The sequence below is a fragment of the Fukomys damarensis genome, unplaced genomic scaffold (genome assembly GCF_012274545.1).
Source record: "Fukomys damarensis isolate Sample0158 unplaced genomic scaffold, DMR_v1.0_HiC HiC_scaffold_36, whole genome shotgun sequence".
In the NCBI taxonomy this organism is placed as follows: domain Eukaryota; kingdom Metazoa; phylum Chordata; class Mammalia; order Rodentia; family Bathyergidae; genus Fukomys; species Fukomys damarensis.
In genome coordinates, this window is record NW_022900948.1 from 2,526,977 (window position 1) to 2,544,145 (window position 17,169).

The following is a 17,169-nucleotide window of genomic DNA, read 5'->3' on the forward strand; positions in this document are numbered from 1 at the left end:
AGAAGAGTGACAAAATAAGGCTGCTTAAAAAAAATTACTCTAAGGTCACAAAGAGCATTTCCTGGACAAAGCAAGGAGAAAGACACACAATCCATACTCTCGAATTCACATCTTCCTTCATCCTGCAGAAAAAGAAATCTTCTTTGAAACCTAGCCAAACTAGATAAAACGAATATTCTTAGGGCAAGTAGACTTCCTACGCCTCAGTATCCTTCCCTGTAAAGTGAAGATAGCATGAGCTACTCGCTTTAAAGAATTCAGTGTGGATTATACGTGGCCATGCCACAAAATGCTCTATCTGGAGGTGGAAGAAGAGTCAGTTCCACGCCAGCTGTATCAGTGCTGCCATCAGTACCCAGTGCTACAACAGTTTCCAGTCCCTTACTCGACTCCTTCTTTCCCATCCCCTTTCAGTGACTGTGAAGAGTGGCTGTGAACATAAACTGTGTTCCACAGCAGGAATCTTTTGTACAAGTGTGGGATGCTGCTGAAGATATACTGGGTCTGGGGAGACAGAGGGCTCTTCTTGAGCCAAAGCAAGGAGCAGAGGTCAGAGTTAATTCTTGTCTTCCTTTCCATAGATAGTTAAAATTTATACAGGGATGAAAAATTAGATATCAACTTTCTAAGGTATTTGATGGACTATATTATTTGTTTGAGAGACTTTTTCACAGTGGAAACAAATACTTTCTGTTTCCATTTTATAAAATATGAAAAAAGTCTACACTTTTTGGGATCATTTCTATAGTTAGTTAAAATATGAAAAAATTAGCAGTTCTTTTAAACAGGTGTATTTCTTTCCTTCTTTGAAATGGTATTGCTATAATGGGACTTTACTTGATTTATATTGGTTGATCAATGGCAAACAGTTGAATAAAATATTCCAGTGCAAAAATAATCTCTGGTGAAATGAATAAAATGCTCCAAACATATATTTGATGAATGAATTCTAATACTATTTGAATACTGATAGCCATATTTTTCAAAGGTTGTTGAAAATGGGTCCCTTTAGCAATGCAGATGAGAGGAAAGTAAAGAAATTGATTTCAAATTAAATTTGCAAACATAATCCAACAGCTGCTTACCTACAACTGGCCAAAAATTAATTTAATAGATTTTTTTCCACTCGTCTTAAAAATACAGAGCATGTGATAGCCTCTTGAAAAATTGCCTTTAGAAAATCTAATTGAGAAATAATAAAATAAACAGCCACTAATTTATGAAGAACAATTAACTTGTAGATGTGCTGCATAGCATATAGCCAGCAAATCAGCAAATTTATTCCAATTCTTTTGAATTAATTGAATGTATTAAATCAGAAGCTGAATAAATCACAATATATTACAAAAATTAATATATATTTCTAGACTTATCTGTGTAGAAACTATGCCAGCTAATCTCAATGCAGCTTCAGACAGATGACAAGCGGTATCTTCAACTTAAAACAATGAAAATACCAGTCCATTGCCAAATCAGCTTTCCTTACCCAATATGGAATTTATAGGTCAGACTTGCTTCCAACCAACTATGCCTGGCCTTAAATACAATCTGGAAACTGTTTACTGAGTTCTATTCAAACTTTCAGCAATATCAAGTATAAGTTCATGTAAATTTAACCCTTTTAGTTACTATATTTAATATGACACCCATCATCCCAATTCCTCATGCCCCTTACTCTCTCTTTCTTTTTATTCCATAGAACTTTTTACTTCTTCCTATGTATGAATACATATGCACTGATAATAACATCTTGGTCAATGACACACTGTGCATGCAATGATAATCCCATAAAATTATGATGGAGCAGAAGTATTTTTTTTCCTAGTATCTTGGTAGATTTTGCTACAATACAGTCCAATGCATTACATGAGCTGTGGATCTGCCCCTCATGTAAAAGTGTAACAGACAGTGTGGGGTGTGGTTCAGCATCAGAGTACATACCTGTATGTGCCAGCCCTAGGTTCAAGCCCTAGTACCACAGGAAAAAAAAAGTAGCACACACAATTATATGCAGTGCACAATAATGATAATCAACAACTGTTACTAGTTTATATATTTACTATAGAATGTACTCTCCTTCTATTTATAAAAATTTACTAAAATTATATGCCATAGCAGGACAGCAGCAGACTTGGACATTTCGTATTTACTGTGTGTCTTGACTGCATCACTGCCTCTTGTGTTCATCTAACCTGTTTTATTCATTGCGGCCCTCAAACAATAAAATCTACTGCTAACATCGCCATTAAGAAGTCACATTGAATGAATGACTTGTAATCAAAATTAAAGTGATTAAGGATCACAAAGGCATAAAATCAGTGAGTATTATTGCTCACCAGTCAGGTATGGTTACAATACCGAAGAAGAAAGTAACAGCCCTTGTTAAAGGATTTGCTTCATTGAGGACAATGACACTAGCAGAATTGGGAAGGACCTATACCAGGTCTGGAGAAACTTCAAATGACCCTAAATTGAAACTTCTAACGACCTGGATTGAAGTATATCCTTCTCCACACAATGGCTATGGCCAAAGCAAAAAGTTTGTTTGCAATACTGAAAGAAAAGACTAGCCCTGACAACAACACTGAATTTAGGGCTAGTTCTTGTGCCTTCAACAATTTAATAATCCTGCATTACCTGTAAGGGTGAGTGGTGAGTCTATGGGGTCTGACACAAAAGGCAGCTGAAGAATTTTTGGAAATTTTAGATAAACTTTGGAAACTTTAAATAAACTGTGAAGAAAACATCGCCAAAGCAAATTTTCAATGTTGATAAAACCATCTAGAAACAGATGCCTGGAAGGACTTTGCATCGATAAGGAGGCCAAATGATGGCAAATTTCAAGGTTTTAAATGACAAGATAACATTCTTGCTTGGGGGCTACAAACTGAGAAATCCTTTGTGATATGCTATAGTAAGACCCCCAGGGCGTGCAAATATCAATAAGTACCCTGCCGGTGTACTACAGGAAATTATGAATGGTCTAGCTCTTCTTCCAAGATGTCTTCTCCACTGAAATGGAGAAGTACTGTTTGGAAAATAACATACCTTTCAAGATATTGCTCACCTATTTTGTCTAAGAACACTATGATGATAACATAGTGATGAAACTGCTTAACAATGAATTTCTCAAAATGTATCCCCATTTTTTTTTTTACTGTTTGTTTTGGTACAGGTGATTGAACTTTGGTCCTTGCACTTTTGAGGCAGGCAGTGACACCACTGAGATAAATCGCCGACCCGTTTCCCCATTGTTAAATGATACATGATTGTATATATTATACCTAAAGTTCACGGTCCAATTTCCTTCCAGAGACTTTAAGATCCATAAAGGCAGAAATCTTTGTTATATTCAGTGATACACTTGGAACATTTAGAATAGTGCCTGTTACATAGTAAGCTTTCAATAAATGAGTTGTCTGGATGAACTTAAAATGTATCAGGACAACTCTTTAGTTAAAATAACACAATGACAGGGCTGGGATGTTTTGGTAACGTCAACTTTTATTCCGTTTTAAAAATGTACATTTACTTTCTAACTATAAGATCATGTTTCTCTGCCAGCTGCTCTTGAAGAAAGAAGACAATAAATAAATAAATAAATAGTCCTTAAACCACCTTGTGGGAATGTGTGCACAAGAAAAAGAAACCAGAGCAATGCCTCTCACATCTTTAAAACAAGTGATCTCAGATTAAATAGCCCTAGGCCAACAATTTAAAGTATCAGTGTACCAAAATGCTTGCAAACACACAAACCCAGATCAGAAATTAAAAGCTTGCTGTTTTCACATTATTACAAGGAGCAGACTTCCTGTAGGTGACCTTGTCTCACTTCAGAATATGTATTTGTCCATCATCTATAATTTATATCCACTGTAATTTTCTCTTTAAAGACAAAATGCAAAAATAGTTAAATTGAACAATCTCTTATCAACACTCTCAAATATAATTCTGAGATACAAAATTCTCTAACAAATGGATAAACAAATGCTTTTTCCTCTCTCATTTTGAGTCAATCAACATCTTTCCAGTGTCTTAAAAAGAAACATGTAGTTACACTACATACATTAAACATGACCCTCTAATCTGGGCTCTATCCTTTACCAGCTGCATGTCCCAAGATATGGCATCCATATTCTTGGAACCTCAGTTTCCTTACCTCTCAAACAGGCCCAATGCCATGCAGAATTGCCAAAGTTTAGAGTTTCTGAATGCAAAGACTGGATCAAGGTTTTTAGAACACCTACTGAAATAATTTGTATTCAAAGGAGCTAAAGGTGTAGGGAAGGTGTGATACGTAGGGGAAGAACAAAAAGGGAAAAGAAAAAAATGTGAGAGAATGAAAAGATGAAAATAAAGTGTTTGTAGATGGGGAGGGGAGGAGGGGGTGAAGGGAGGGCAGAGGTAAGGGGAAAAAATGAGAATCAAGACTTGCCATGTAAAGGTACATGATCCCAACAATGAATGTAACTGTACTGTATCCCTAAAATGTACCAATAAACTCAATAAAATTTAAATAAAAAAAAAGAATAATTTGTATTCTACTTACAGCTGTAAGAACCAAAAATCACGAACAGCATTTTTTTCTATTCTTTGTCATCTGACTTCTGAGGGCTTACCTGGGGGTTGAAAGAGGCAACAGGGAAAAATAGAAGAGGGTAGGGTTTCTGTGTTCTTACTCCTACCCAGGATTGTGTTGAAAGAAGACAAACAGTTTGACTTAGGAAAGGAGGGTTAGCCTTCCTCCAAAATGAGAAAGCAAAGTGTGTCCACGTGAGTTTTTCAAGTAAGACTCCAAGGTACCTGGAAAATGTAAACCAACTCCTACAGATTAGAGTCTTGGTGAATGATTACTATACCCTACTTTGCTATTAAATGGACTATGTTGATTTATTACTTAAATAATGAGCCTTTCAGTGGCAACCAGTATATATATGAACAAAGAATATATATGAAAATGTCAAAATTATGTAAGGCCTCTAAGCCTCCTGTATAATGTTAGATAGTAAGATTGCGCTGGCCATCTCTCTGCTTTGGCTAGTAGGGGCTTAGATTCACATTTAATTTCAGTTTTGAATGATGGGCAACTGTGACATTCATGCCTCAGAATGTTATAGAACAAAATTCCTACTCATCATTCAAACGGAGGGCCCACACTAACTCCATGGAGGGTTTTCCTTTTTGAGTGTGGGGAGGTGGAAGTGAGAAATTTCTTTGGAACGAGAATTCATGACATCTTCAACACTACTGCATCATGCCTTCAAGGAAAGCTCTGGGACACAGTCACCAGCCTCCTCAACAGATGACCTTCAACTCCCCTGCAAAGCAACAGATCATTCTAAATCCAAGTCATCAAAGAAAGTTTTCTGCTTGAAATGAACTTTAAAAAGGTGAGTCACTCTTCAGTCACCAAGAGTCCTATGGGTAGAAAGGGAGGGAATGATCTCTTATGCTTCCATGTAAAAATATGAGCTATGAAATGCTTGTTTTGATTCCTTTCAAAACAAAAAGCTTTGAGTAATGGTAACCACAGATATCCAAAAAGATATTCCCCGGGATGACTACACATGCATCAGCATTATCATCGAAATGGAAAATTCTTTAACTCAGTGTATCCATGTGTCAGTCATTGCTGAACTCTTTATAAGCATTGCCGCATTTAGTCCTGACCACCAACTTATCTTCTTTTCCAGATGAAAAAAATTCAGGTTTAGAGGTTGAACATGCTGTTGAAGAAACCAGTGAATGGCAGAGCTGACTTTTAAGACCCAAGCTCTTCACCTCCATGGCACTCTTCCTGCATCCTATCAGGGCACCTCTGAGCTTCTACTTTTGTGAGGTCTATCAAATCTGACATGTATTGACACTGTCCACCAGTTACACTGCAATTAGTAAATCTTCCATCTTGCATCAGTCTTGATTATGAGGGAAAACACAAACCACACCAAATACCTTACCAGAGAAAATGTGAGAAATCACATAGGTGTTGTAGAGCTAAAAAAATAAACAGGGAACACTGAAGCAATGCAGAAAACAAAAATCAAAGGAACAAACAATATGACCAAGGAAGAAATGAAGTAATTAGAATCTAGATGTCTGGAGAGGGATTCTACTCAGCCAGGTAGCAGGATGCTGAGGAGTGAGTCCCGCCCAGACAGCACTGTGTGTGGCAAAACAAATAAAACGGACAGACAGACAAACAAAACAGGAGATGGAAACTAACCAACCAACACTATCAGGGTAAAAAAGGAACAGCAAACACGTAGGAAGGAACAAGCTCTTTATCCATCTTCAGCCTCCTGGTCTCCCTCTTGTGCCACAGAGGCAGATTCTAATTGGCAACTAGCTTCAAGGACTCCCAGACCAAACACAAAAGCTGAGCAGAGAAGGGGGCTTTTGAAGTTGGAGACAAAGCTTAAGTACTAACTAGCAGACAGCACATCTGAGCACAATGGTAAATGGGGTAGAAAAGCAGGTGCAGAAGTTCCTCCCTCATCATCTATCCCTTTGCCTGAAGAGGAAGGCTGACCCATAACCACACCAATTGCAGACTCTTCGCAGTTGATCTGGTCCCTGTTGAACAGCTTCACAAACGAAGAAAATCAGTCTGTATTGATGTCTACAATGAATCTTGCCCTGAGGACTTAACCACATGCATTCTAACTTTTACAGAACAGTCAATTCTGACATCGTGAAACAGACATTCAAACCATTCACCGTGCTATGCAAAAATCCCACAGAAAAGCCACAACTTTTATGGGAAAATTTGAATAAGGGATACAGTTCTCCCTGACTTCTGTCAGTGATACAGAGGAAACTTCTAAGCATAGCAGCACAATTTCACACTACTAAATGATTAAGAAACACATAAAACCTCCAGTAAATATATACAGAACGTTATCTTAAAGTCCTGCTCTTTGCTTGTGATAGCAAGTGTCAGACCAGCGAGTCTGTGAGACACCTGTTGTGAAATGAAGGAAGGAAGGTCACCCAAAACTGGACGGACAGCTGCAATGCTGGGTGTAGGGCAGTGAAGCTCATGGCGTGTTGAGACCTGAGGCAGTTGGCAGATTTTTTAATGTGCTATGTGTTTTGTGTATTCATATGCAGTGCTGTTTAGCTGGTTGCAGTGCTCTGTATTTTACCTAACGTGTCGTGGGAACAAACATCTCACATAAGTATATGTAACATTCATGTTATGATCGTGTTTTTCCCCAATTTGTCAATAATATTGGAAGAAATTAGTGATTTTAAAATAATCATTACAGCAGGACTGATTATAACCTTGTAGGCCAAGCAGCATCATTCCACCTTTATAGATGAGGAAACAACTCAGAAAGATTAAACACCTTGCTCAAACTTCTCTAAAAATAAAAAGGCACATTCCTTTCTTGGGCCAGCACTATATTCTCTCATTTACGATCCATCACTTGACAGTATGAGGTCAAAGTAGGACCTGAGGGCCATTTTCAGTGCAGTTTTGCCAATGACCTTTTGCAGGTGGGCGTAAGTGCCCAGGGATGAAAATGGCTGGTGATCTCAATCTCCTTTAGGTCAATGTTTAATGCAGAGCTGTTGAGCAAAGGAATTCATGTCTGCTCTGTACTTTCTCATAAATGCACTTCTAAATCTAAGTCAAAGTGATCCTCAAAAGATGTATGATAATACTACAGACTCATGGAAATAAATGTCCCAACCTCTGCAGTCCAAACGTAAAACCAAACATGAATTTCTATATTCATTTTCTATCCTCTGCGAGTGATCTTTCTAAAATGCAGCAGACAACAGTTTTATTCACTAGCTTAGTACCCACCAGCAGCTCCCTGTTGCCCAAAGGATAATGCCCAAACTCCTCAATGTGGGGAAGGGTCCTCCTTACATATCCAGCTGCATCTCTAAGCCCACAACTACCCATGCTCTGGCTACCTAAAATGCTTGCCTTTCAACAGCTATCAAACAATTTCAGAGCTACAAGAACTGCTGACAATTCTTCAGCCGAAATGTCTGTGCCCTCTATGCCCGACTGCCAAATACCAATCTACTATCTGCTCACAAAATTTTCTGGCAGGAAGATATTTTCTGATCCTTTCTCCAACTCTTCGGGCAGAATGAACCATTCATTTTGTGGGGACCCCTGGACCCTACACTAACTCCTGTCATAGCTCTTTACCACTTGGCTATGCATATTGGGAGGCTGACTGCTCCCTCTCCCTCCCCACCTCCCCCACTCTCCTTTTAGTATACACCACAAGCTCTCAGAGGGTACTGGGCCATGTTTGCAAAACCTCTGCATCCCTCACACCAAACTCACTGCCTGGCAAATAAATGTGCTCCGTAAGTTTAAGGGATGAATGAAGAAATGGCTGCAATGTGCTCATGACAGGAAAAGAGTGCAGTAACATAGATCAGTGTGTACCTTCTTTCCTCCACCTCAAATCTGGGAAATTCTTTGATGTCCACTGGGTTTCTGTGCGGAGTAAAACATACTGAATTATTAAGGTGAGTGATTACTACATGTAGAAAGGATAAAGGTGAAGATGGCCTGGGTTTACCACTGAAGATGTTTGAGGACAGAGTACCAAAGGCATACTACATTAAATACAGATAACGGCAAGGAAGAGTCATTAGAGGATGTGCTCCCTCCCCTTCTAGCTGAATTATTAAACGAGGTATTGGCATAGGAAACTAGGAAGGTCACTGGGAGTGACAAATGCTTCTTTACATAATGGAAGGATGTAAAGAAACTTCCTCCCGAGGTACAGAGTTGATGAGCTCTGTGTTTACGTAAAGCCAGTCAGTCCATCCTGTTCTACGAGGAGCACACTTACAGCAAAGTATAAAGTGTGCGAACGCCAGATCTGCGATGTCGTGACAGGGATCACTTGTTCTTACTGGGCTCACCTGCCCAGAGTTCATCTGCATTATTTCAGCTTTCCTGCATTCATGAGTGTCGTGCTCTCCCTGGGCAACAGCAACACAAGTCATCCATCACACGATGCCATCTCCCACCTCTAGGTGGGCTACCACCATCTTGTTGGAAATGCACATGCTAAAAATATATCCCCCAAAAACGCTTACTCCCTCCCCCAGTTTGGGTTCAGCAAAATACCTAGAATAGACACAGTCAAATTCAAACGCAGATAGAACCTGTCCTCCTTGGACATAGCCATGCTGAAGTTCTAGTTCTGTTCTTCCAAGTATCTGAGGAAGAGTTTCATGGTATTTCTAATAGTTGCTCTAATTCCTTCTGCCCCCCCAAAATCCCTTGTTATTTTCCAAAACATATATGTCCTGCCCGACAGACCAATCTCCTAGAACGGCATTACTGTCAGCCTCATTAGATTCACTGGTTAAAATCTTCAAACCACTCTCCACTCACGTTCTGTCTCCTCAGTGACGGAATCTCACCATTCCCCTTTAACGTTAAGTGACAGACAACATCTAAGCCTCTTGACTATGTTTTGGACCCAGAAACAATTACAGAGTTGTCCAGCAAGCTCCAAAATCCAAGCCCTCTTTCCAGAATATATATGTGTTTCTGGGAAGTGACTGCTCAGCCACAAGTTCTATTCTTCATTTCTATTACATGCAGTCAGGTACGGTAATAAATCAGTTCTAGTCTATGGAATAAGACTAGCAAGAGGGATAAGTGTCACTTCTAAGCCAGGTCCACAGAAAACTCTTTCATTATGCTCCTTTCTGATTTTTCCCTTCACACCAGGCAGCAATAAAATCTAGGATCTTAAAGAGACGGTGGAGCCATAAAATAGAAAAAGCTTGGACTCTGAAATACAGCATTACACTATATCTGGCAATGTTCACATTTAACTGATAAGTGAAGAAATAAATTTTATTGTACGTAGACACTAAAATATTGTGAAGTTTGACTTTTTAAGTAAACAAAGCAAAAAGACCAGAAACATTTAAGGTTAAAGCCATCTCCATGTGCATAATAATGAAGGCTGTAGAACTGCCCTTAACCATATACATAAATCCTACCTCTTATACTACTGCTTTTTGAAAAGCATCATAACCTAATTTTATTACATATTATAAAATAGCCACTGTTTATTAATCTCTCCCTATGTGCTAAGCAGGGATCATGCTATGTGTTTTATGTATTTTAATCTTCTAAATAACTTATAAGGCAGATATTACTATTATACTTCATTCGGGATATAAGAAAGCTTAGCAGTAAAAGCCTAAGCCACACAGCTAGAAAGCAGCCCTAGCACAGTTGAAGCCCCCAACTCTCTCTTCATATTTATTTGCTCCCCTGCCTTCTTTAAGGAGAAAAAGCAAGTAAGAATGCTATATGAGAGTTCCAGGTACCATGTGAAACAGCCCTTTACATCATGAATGTGAATGTGATTCTGCTATAAAGTATTGGCAACTTGGTACTGAAGACTTGAAGAAGTCAAGCAGCAGGGTTCCCCAGCCTGATCTCAGCATTTGGATGACAAAAATGCTTTTCTGCTGCTTATTTCTGCCTCTCACACTCATAGAACAGTATTCTACCTTCACTCATTAGTTTATCACACAGATCCCTTCAAGGTTATGGTTGTACCATTTTCAAGTATGTTTTAATTTACTACCAGTTTTTTAATTCAGATTTAAGATTTAGTTTTCAAAGTAGTAGACCTTCTCCAGAATGTGGGCTAAATAAGAAATGCTAAATGAGCCATATCTTCATGCCTTAATTTTCCTTCTCAAGAAAATCCAGATGACAACTTGCACCATGCTTTCTAATCACCTTGAGATATACGTGAGATCACAAATAAATCCACCATAATTTTTTAAATGATCCTTTCTAAACTGCCTTGCTGATGGACTATTTTCCAAATGAAAGGCCTATCAAGTGCTGACTCTTCTATACAGTGTAACTTACTAGACTGTGCCTGACAGAGCATTTCCCAGCAAAAAACATGGGAGCCAATTTGTAAAACAGGGTAACTAGGGATGGTGGAGGTCACTTGTCAGAGTGCACTGACCTCCTAACTCAAAAGACACTCCAAACAGGTATTTATGTGCCAACCTTGGCACAAAATGTAACTTTCTGAGTTAAAATGAAGACAAAGACAAATTAGGCACTTCCACAAAAGTACTGAATTTTTTCTCTATTGCTATGGTAACAATACTCCATTTTAGGAGAGGGAAAAGAAAGAGTAGGCCTTAAAATAAGCCATAAAATTTCTCAATGATGAATCCCAAAGGACTCTAAAAGGATATTCCTTTTAATTGGTAGAAATTTATCCAAGAGAAATAGCCTGAGAAATGTGCAAACCAGATACAAGATTTATGAAACTTTATTAAAGAGTCAAACTGAACATACGTAAATGTTCAACAATTAATGAAATGGTGTATGCTTACAACAGAATTCTAGAAGACCAAAAGCCATTGTGTTAAAAACAGCATGGTATTGTTAGAGAAATAGACCTGAGGATCAGTGGAATAGATTAGAAGATTCAGAAACAACTCCAGATACACTGATCTTTGACAAAGGAACCAGCCATCCTCACTAGAGGAAAGGTCACCTCTTTAATAAATGGTATTGAACTTCACAAAGATTAAAACTAGACCTCTGTCTTTCACCATGCATTAAACTAAAATCCAAGTGGATTAAAGATGTAAATACTAAAACAGAAACACTAAACTTGCTGGAAGATAAGTTAGGTAGAACTCTTTAATACACTGGCATAGGGAAAGACTTTATGAACAAATTCTCAGTAGCACAGGAACTAGCACAAAGAATCAACAACTGGGATCTCATCTATTTAAAAAGCTTCTGCACCACAAGAGAAACCACCAACCGAACTAACCTACAATGCAGGGGAAAAAATTTTACCAGCTGTTTCTCAGACAAAGGTCTACTACTCAGAATATATCAAGAACTCAAAAAAAAAAATAGACCCCCCCAAATATAAAGACCCAATTCAAAAATGGGCATCTGAAATGAACACACATTTCTTAGACAAAGAAGTAAAAGCATCAAATAAATATATGAAAAAATGTTTAACATCACTGGTTATTTGAGAGATGCAGATGAAAACAGCACTGAGATTCTACCTCCCCCACAAAGAATGGCTGCTATCAAGAAATCAACCAATAACAAATGTTGGCAGGGTTGTGGGGAGAAAGGAACCCTTCTCCATTGTTCGGAGTGCAGAGCGGTGCAACCATTGTGGAAATCAATATGGGGATACCTCAAATAACTAGAATTAAAAGTCCCATTTGACCCAGCTATTCCTTTGCTAGGTATTTTCCCAAAAGAACTAAAAGAATCATACCACTGTGATACATGAACACCCATGTTTATAGCAGCACAGTTTGTAATAGCTAAAACTTGGAAACAGCCCAATTGCCCATCAACTGAAGACTGGATAAAGATGATGTTTTCTTTTTTTTTATTAAATGGAATACTACTCAGCCATAAAGAACAAGAAACTAGAGACATTTATAGCTAAGTGGATGCACATTGAGGACATATTCTTAAGTGAAATTAATAGGACACACTTGTGTAAATACCATATAGTTTCTCTGGTGTGATAAAGTAAAAGTGTAAATAAGGGTCAAAATGCATAATTGATATTTTATATTAGGAAGAAAAGGTCTAAAGGTACTGGGCAAATGGGAGTGGTAGGGCAAAGGTAAGGGAAGAGACAAAATAAGAGAAAAGGAAGAAAACAGAAGCAAAGTCTTTGTACATAGGGAAGGGTGGAGGGGGAAAAGGAGGTTAGGGGAATGGCGAAAAAATAAGAACCAAGGTATGTCATGTAAAGGTACCGGATACCAATGATGAATGTAACTGGATTACATATCTAAAATGTACCAATAAATATTCAGTTTATAAAAAAAAGAATTCTAGACCAGTTATAAGTTAGGATATGGATATATATTCAATGACATGCATGCATGTTCATTGTGTATCACGCAGTCAACACCTAAATACAATACACTATTTGATTTGCTTCCATTCCTAGAGAAAAATTTCTGAGGATACAACAAAATACTAACAGCAGCAGTTATTTCTAGGGAGAGAAATTTTGGAGCGATTGGAGATGTTTGCCATGTGTTTTTCCAGTATTTTCTATGATGATTTGTCATTATCTGCATAATAGAAAGAGAAAAAAGCAAGTGTGGCTGATTGTATTGTTTATTCAAAAATATCTGCTGCCCATTTCTGTAGCACCTCCCCTGCTGACTCCTCTTATAGAAGGGTGCAATCCTCAACCACCCCCCAACATACTGCCTCAGACACCAGGCTTAACTGGGTGATGTCCTCTGACTAAAAAAAATAAAACACAAGTGAAGGGTCAGATGCACTTCCCAGAAGAAACTCTGAGAGTTAATCTCAGAGTTTCTGTGTTTCTGTCAACTTTTCTTTTTCTCCCCACTGAAACAGATATGTTCTAAATAGGATCGGCAACTTCAGCCTGGCCAGAAAAATGGAGAAGACATGAAGATTTATATTATATAATATGGGCCATGCAATGATGTTTTGATATGTTTACCATTCTGAAAATGATTAATTCAAGCCAATTAATAAAACTATCACCTCACATATTTAGTTTTCTATGTGGTGAAAATATTTAAAACTCATTCTTTCAGTAAGTAAGAAATGCACAGTATTATTCATTGTAGTCACTAATCCTCTTTTTACACCATTGTGAGACTTGTCTTCCTTAAGGACTACTTTGCTATTTACCTCCTCCCTGGCCTTTTAGCCTAGAATTAAGGTTATTGGTTAATTCTTCAAACTCACCGCATTCCTAAAAGAAACCCTCAACCCTAACCACACTACCTTGGTCAATAATCCCTCTGCATCCCTCACAGATTCCCAGAGGAAGGTTACAGTGGTGGTGGAATGAAGGAAGCGTTCCCTGGTGCCTCAGGTGACCAAATGACAAGACAGAAAGATTCAGGTGACTGCATGACAGATCATGCCGATAATCTGCAAATGTGGCCACCAACAAGTACTTCCATCCCTGAGCACAAAAGAGCTATTTTTCCTTTCTCTTGCAATCTGGGCTGGATTTGTGATTTGCTCTGACCAATACATACGCAACAGAAGTACTGTTCTGGGACTCCCAAGACCATATGAGTCCTGGAAAGCTGCTGCTCTATCAGCTTCCACCCCTAAGAGCTAGGGAAGTCCAGGATAGTCTACTGCAGGATAAGAGGCCACACGGAGAGAGGCCCTAAGAGATGAGTGGCCATTTGGCATTTAACTGCTGCAGCCCAGTTTCCAGCCTAATCAGCCACCTGCATGACCCAGCCAACCATACATAGAATAAAATAACTGCCCAGATGAGTCCAATCAACCCAAAGACTTGTGGGAAAAAATAAAAAAAATTTTTTTTGGAAAATCTTGTTCCATAGCAACAACCCACACGCAAGACAACAGGCATTCTCCTTACTAGTGCCCAGAATATGTTATCACTCCAGCTCCTCCAGAAAGCCAAAGGGACAATATTCTTGGCATGACAGGACTAGGCTGCTCATAAGTGACTAAACAGGTAGTGAATTTAAATAGGGAGAAAAAGGTATAGTTGCACGTAATGTGGGAAAAGAAAATGATGGCAGATACTGTACAATGAGTACTATGGACAGGATGTAAATAAGGCAGAGCTACTTCACAACCTAGGTGTAGTGTACGATCCTTGCTGAAGGCACCGGCAAGAGCTAGGACAATTTGTCATGTCTGTGGCTCTATCTGTTCCCACAAGCTAGGAAGGATTCAGAGAGTCAGCTGATCTCAATAGTGAACACATCTCTTTCCACCCCACACTCTTGTTATCAGAATAATCCATCATGGGCAGAAGCACAATCTACACCACTGGGGCACATGAGCTCCAAGTCCACTAGCAAATCATCAAACTCATTTCTTCTTGCTCCTGGGCACATAATGACAGCCCAGGGTGCCTTGTAGTTAGGTGTGACTCAGACACTTCTAGTCAACAGAATGGGGATGGAAATGATAAGTACATTTCTTAGCCTGGCCATTAAAAAAAACCCACAACCTTCCCCTTTCAAGGCAACCTTAGTGATCACACAGTGACAAGGGTCCCACGAAGGACAGATCCTGAACACTGACCTAGTACTTGGAGAAGTGACCCATCTAAATCAGAACATCCATGTTAGTGACTAAAATGCATCAGAATCTCAGATGCACTACTGTTATCTGGGCAGTGTCTTTATGGCAATTATCTCACACCCTTCCAACACATCCTAGTTGCAACACTTAACAGCTATACTTGAAAATGTCCTTCACTGAAAAGATATCTAACAAAGGGTCTCCAGATGTTTTGGAAAACTGTAATACAGAGTGAAAGTCCTTAGCTATTTTCAGTATTCAAAATGTTTAAAGGATGTGTACATCAGGCTTACAGGCTAATCAAAACATCAAGAGTATCCACTTTGAACTAGGATGTATTACCCCAGCCCAGAAGCAATAGCAATGTCATGACAATTGGAAACTCTAGGCTACAGTTTTGGCAAAATATCTATTAGTTTAAAATCAGTCAATAAAATCCTTCATAGATAAAAATGAAAGAGAAACCTGGTCGTACAAAAATTTGGAACTAAGCTGTATTTCAGAACTCTGGGAGTTCTGAAGATCCCTGGGAGGTAGGAAGATCCCAAGCTGAAGCCTAGTCTGTTTCAAAATTTAAAAATACAGTGGTACCTTGGTTCATGAATGCTTCTGTTTGTGAACAATTTGATTCACAAACAGAAGCACTTGTCAAATTTTGTTTTTGTGAACTCTGCATCAGGTGACAAACATCTTTCCTGTACAAATGTGGCCAGCTCTTCCAAAATCGTGCAGAAAAGTAACCTGGTTAAACTGAGGGACCACTGTAAATAGGTGTGGGAATACAAACAGCTTAGGGCAAAGGGCCTGGAGTCAGTCCCCAGCACTAAAACACAAAGATTGCTCTCACATCTATACACAGTTGATCCCTTTCAGCTTTTTTTTCCCCTTAAGAAAAGTAAGCATCACAACAGTGAGGTACAAAAGCAGAATCAACGATTACCAAGATACCCATGAATATTACTCTTATCTTTTTGAAAGCATTGAACCAGCCAGCTGGATGAATTTGGGCATGTTAATCTTTCTCAACTTCAATTTCTTTAAACTTCCTTCTTCCATTTACCTGCAGTGGCTCTCAAGCCAGGGCATCCTGAGCATCACTGGAGAGCTTCTTAAAGTAGATCACTAGGTTCCACCCGCAACAGGTCTAGAGTGGGGGACAAGAACGTGTATTTCTAACAAGTGTCAGGGATAATAAGGTTGTCCAGAAACAGAACCAATGGCATGTGTATAGACAAGAAAGGGGAAAGAGGAAGAAAGAAGGAGGTAGAAAAAAGGAAGAGTGAAGGAAAGGAGAAGAGAAAGGAAAATGAAGATTGAGCTTGACTAATTTTAAGGACCTGACTCCCTTGACTGTAGACCTGCTGAGTCTACTCCAGTGTATAGGGCAGGTCAACAGGCAAGACATCCTAGCAGGACTCAGTGTTGTAATCTTGTGGAACAGATCTTTTCTCCTAAGGCCTTCAACTGAGTAGGCAAAGCCCCGAGAAAATAAAGGATACTCTGCTTTACTCAAAGTCAACTGATGTAACTGTTACTCTAAAATGTCTAGGCTGCTGTTGGGCATCTGGGCACCACAACCAGGCCAGTTTGACACCTAAAATAATTATCAGGTGATGCCAAGTCCTGGAATGCCTCTAAGAGCCACTGCTCTGCAGGACAGTAGTTGAGGTAAATTAGCTAAGAGAAGTAGCAAAAGATTTTCATTTATGATGACCTCTTTACTCTCTTTTATAGGCCTTTAAATTTTTAATCAAGCAGAGAAACCAGTTTTTGCCATCAAAATACTTGAGAATGTGCCTGCGTGAAGTGAATATATAAAAGGTACATCTGTGGTTGCGCCTTAAATTCAAATCAGCAATTTCTGAATAAGCCATTTGTTTAGGTTACCTGGACCCCTTTTCAATGCCCTAAATATGAAAATCAAAAGTTTAAATATGGTCCTGAGATCACCATCCTCATTTGACAGAGACAAACACTAGAAGTCACTATGGTTCTCCATCCAACCTGAAGCTTTCTCCCATCTCCATAGATATAATACTAGAAATCTGAATTTCAAAATTATGCTGGTATTCTGA